This window comes from Tasmannia lanceolata, unplaced genomic scaffold (genome assembly GCF_043159265.1).
Source record: "Tasmannia lanceolata isolate RefF3 unplaced genomic scaffold, GAP_Taslan_0.1 ptg000044l, whole genome shotgun sequence".
NCBI classification, from domain to species: Eukaryota; Viridiplantae; Streptophyta; class Magnoliopsida; order Canellales; family Winteraceae; genus Tasmannia; species Tasmannia lanceolata.
Window position 1 is genome coordinate 17,105,342 of NW_027518721.1, and position 4,659 is coordinate 17,110,000.

Sequence of the window (4,659 nt, forward strand, 5' to 3'; positions counted from 1 at the left end):
CAAAGTGGGTCTCTATACTCCCCTTCCCATTCTTCAAGCTCCTTGGGAAGATGTGAGTTTAGACTTCGTTTTGGGCCTTCCCTGAACCCAAAGGAAGAAAGATTCGGTCATGGTGGTTGTTGATCGTTTCTCCTAGATGACTCATTTTGTAGCATGTGAAAAGACTTATGATGCATCCAAAGTGGCCGATCTCTACTTCTGAGAAATTGTTAAGTTGCATGGTATTCGAAAAACTTTCACATCGGATAGGGATCCAAAATTTGTTTGTCATTTTTGGAGAACATTATGGGCGAAGATGGGGATTAAACTCCAATTTAGTTCTTCTCACCATCCTCAAACCGATGGTCAAACGGAGGTGATCAATCGAATTCTTGGCAACCTCATTCGGAGTTATGTAGGAGGAAATAAGAAGCAATGGGATCTTGTTCTTGCACAAGCCGAATTTGCATATAATCGCTCCACTAGCCACACCACCGGTGCTAGTCCTTTTGAAGTAGTGTATGGGTGTAATCCTCAAGGTCCTCTTGATTTAGTTCCTCTTCCTATTACTACTAAGTTGAGCGGCGATGCAGAGGCAAGAGCAAAGGAGATTAAAAAAATTCATGAAAGAGTTCGATCTAATATTGAAAAGAACACCCAAAAGTATAAGGCACGAGCAGACAAGCATAGGAGAAAGATTGATATCAATGAAGGAGATCTTGTATGGGTTCATCTTCGCAAAGAGCGTTTTCCACCCGGGAATTTTGGCAAGCTTTAAGATCGTGCGGATGGTCATTTTCGAGTGCTAAAGAAAATTGGAGATAATGCGTTCAAGATTGAATTACCTGGTGATTACGGTGTTTCAGCTACTTTCAATGTTTCTGATCTTATCTCATACCATGAAAATAACTCGGTCAACTCAGAGACGAGTTGACGTTCAACCAGGGGAGAATGATACAGTGGCATATCCAAGTGGCACCGTAGGATAATGCCATTTGTCATCCATGTGGCACATCCATGTGGTTTGACTTGGTCTTGGGTTTTGCATGGGAATTTAGATAAGCAATTACTATGTCTAGTTTTTAGTATGTGTTAGTTAAATCTTTCTTTAATGATTTATAGGGACTTTGTTAAGACTTATTGGGTTTGTACTTTGACTACTTAGGAAATGGTATTGTCATGAAAATTGTCCTAGAAGTTATTATAGGGTATTGAGAATAGGTAGAGAAGTTATTGGTATGTCATTTTCCATGTATCTCATTTACTTCTTGTATCTCCAAATATATCAATGAGAATGAGCAAAGAGGGGATAATAGTTTTTGGTTAAAAAAAGAAAGCTTTTCTAAGCATTTAGCAAGAGTTCTACTTCTTGTGTTTTTTCCACAACCCTAAGGATTGCGATCGACGATCCGAACGGTATCAGCAGGGCTTCTTGGTAAGATTATGGATGCAATTTTTTAATGAGTCTATTCTATGCTTCATATTTTCGAGGATTTTCCCTCAAAGTACTGTTTTTATATTTCCTAGGATTTTGGACACAATTAAGTAATACATGTTAATCACTTCCCAATTTCATTGTCCTAGTATTGGTATATTCTGCACACAACTCATTGCAGCCTCTTTCTTGCATCGCTGCACCTTTTACAAACCTGCTTTGTTTGGTTAAATGATTAACTCTACCTCAAATTTCCTGGCACATATATAAAAATACATATATGTGAAGTGTGTAGGTGTCGTCGATGGATTATGCCGCTGAGCTATTTTTCAGATATCCAGTTTCTTATTCCATATTTATATGTTTTTTCCCATTATGTTAATGTGAAATGAATTGAATTCTTTACGTGACAGGAAGGAGGTTATCTGGAAATACATATCATCCTGGGTTATTACAGCCACAAATACGTGTGTTTGGATTCAAATAAGGTTTCACTACTTTTTTCTAGGACTGAAACATTGTTGATTTTTTATGATTGTTATATGTTTTAGGATAGGAGCATGCTATGTTACAGGCTTATGATTTTGTTGGTTTGGATTCTGTTCTCAATGAAGGTTTGGATTCTCTTTATAAGAATTATCTCATTTCTTCTGAGTTTATGTGCTGTTCTGTCCAAGGGAACCGACTGATATTTCAAAGGAAATTCAGTCTGAACATGCTTTATTGATTCATTAATCAGTTACTTATTTTCTTCATGAAAAATGAAGCAAATGGATCCCGCTAGCCATCACCATTTGATCTTGATCCAACGGTGATATAATTGGCCTATAGTGAACTACTCTATGGAGTATTTGTGTGGCACATCTATACAATGTTTTAAAGTCCACCAATCTCTACTATTTATATTTTTTTCTTAACATAAATTGGGATTAGTAGTCTACATGAGAAGGGGGTTTGATTGGAGTGAGAATTCTTTATGCAGTTACCTTTTTGACATCTTTTGATCAACTTAAGTGACTGTATTTCCTTCAATAATCGTGAAAATGTAGGCTTGGACAATGCTACTTTTTGACACCACCTTTACATCTTATTGACGTTTTTTTATGCAGTTACACTTTTGACATCTTTTTGCACTTTTAGCGTATTTCAAATCCGGACTCAATCTGTTTAGCAGTGTGATGGGAGTTGGTTGATCCTCCGGCAGAAAAGAAGATAGTTGGGCTGAAGTGGATCTTGAAACCAAGATGAATGTGGATGGATCTTTGCAAAAGCGTAAGGTAACCAAGTACAGATTTTCAAAAAACTTTTCCTCCGCTTCCTCGCCATCCTACAGCTACAAATTGTAGAAGAGATGAAAAGATACATGCCAAGGTTATTAGGCTTCGACAAGTCGTCTTGGGATCACGCGTAGTCTCTTATTGTTTTAAGTCTTATTTCAAGGCTTTGGAAACTACTCTTAATCTCCTAAAATAAATTTTATAGTCTAAGGTTCAGATTCAATTTTATAGGCTTGGTGATACTGTTCCCGCAAGTAATTTTAAACTTTTTTAGCTTTCAATTTATTGACTGCTTTATGGCATCAATTGTTGTTGTTTGAAGTTTTTATTTATGAAATGATCTCATAAAACACTGTGGTTACAGTTGTTGTCATCAAAACAATATTAGAAATGGTATACGAATTTGGTTTTTCAGGTTAAAAATCACCAATCAGTTGTTTTCCTTTATGGGAAATGTTAAATGGTTTAGAACCAATATGAGTGTGTGAATGCATCATTTCATTTCTTTAGATGGCATTTTATTCCTTATGGCCTTCATTTCTCATATGTTTCTCTTATTTATTCGTATGCGCATTATTCTCAATTCGCATTATTCTCCTTTTAAACAGCTGATAAGTTAGAACCAAATTACGCTTAGGGCAATCAAATTTGGCAATCGTGTTCTTATTCTTTTGCCCCGTGCGTGCATCACGGGACTGCAACTAGTGAAAACATATGAGTACATGTTTTACCTTATTACACATTCAGTAGAATGGCATAATCATAAGCTGAGTAGAGTTCGATCAATGCGTGACCTCACAACTATTTTACTAATTTTGATTCGAGTAGATATTTTACAACACCTGGGATGTGAATTTTCATGAGATATTCTTCCCAATCGATGCACTTGGGGTCGAAACAAAACATCCCATCTACCATGCCATCATCTTTCATCGCTGCCCTAAACTTCTCTGAGTTGAAGTCGTCGAATCTGTGCAACATACTTGGGATCGTTAAACACTAAACAATTTTGAGAGCATGTGATCCAATCATTTTAGATTATATATTTCTAACTTAGAAGAATACTACGGGTTTCTTTGGTTATCTTTAAAATAATTTACATGTAATCTTATATTCAAATGCCTTTGAATTTAATCATGATTACTTGAAAATAACGGTTGTAATAGTCATAGAAATTATATAGTTAATAGCAATTAAATGAAAAGGACAAAAAGTGAGCCTATGTGGCTGCAATCTCATGCAACAGCCTGTCCACGAAATGCCTTCTGCGATGGTCCCTAGCAAATCCCTCTCAACATTATGCCTCATTTATTTTCCCTATTTAAAAAAAAAATATTACCCTAAAATTTGAGTTTTAAAGGCTACTGATATTTGCACTACCATATTTTGATAATGAGACTAACTCACCTTGTCTTTTCTTTTTAAATTGGCAGGTGAGAGGTTTTTTGTAATTGTAATTGCCTTTGACAACTGGTTAAAGAATAAAAGGAGTGTTTAGTCTCATTATCAAAACATGGTGGTGTAAATATCAGTAGCTTTTTTAAATTTTCCTTTACTTTTACAGTGAAAACATATACTTTTGAATTTGGTAACTTGGCAGTGGGAATGTATTCATGTGAAAAAGCATTCAGAGGAGCACATAAGTGACTCCATTTCCCTCCACGAAGTTAGTTAAAATGCCCACATAGAACACAAAAATTAATCTTATCCTTTTTTTAGAAAAAAACTAAATTGTTCTATTCTTTAGAACCCCAGAGTTCGGAAATCCTCTAACACATGCAGCTTTTAATAACATTTTTTTTTGATGGGTCAGCTTGTACTAACATCTTATAATTTCCATACGCAAGAGGGAGTACACATACCTTCCTTTGAAAAAAAAGAAATGTTCATATAGACCCATCAAACGCATGATGAAGTTGTACTTTCGACTTGAATCTCGGTATAAACGATTGAAATGCTGGAAAAATA

At 35.6% G+C, this 4,659-nt stretch overlaps 1 pseudogene across 1 annotated transcript in view; it reads right to left on the reverse strand.

The window, feature by feature from the left end:
• Positions 1-3,338: 3,338 nt before the first annotated feature.
• The window catches only part of LOC143863376 (alcohol-forming fatty acyl-CoA reductase-like), a 20,197-nt pseudogene continuing 18,876 nt past the window's right edge, over positions 3,339-4,659 (reverse strand). The window contains exons 9-10 of the transcript XR_013240870.1: positions 4,554-4,659; positions 3,339-3,661 (exon numbers count right to left, since the gene is read on the reverse strand). The exon at positions 4,554-4,659 is cut by the window's right edge and continues 22 nt beyond it. The product of XR_013240870.1 is annotated as an alcohol-forming fatty acyl-CoA reductase-like (transcript). The remainder of the gene's footprint in view (positions 3,662-4,553) is intronic.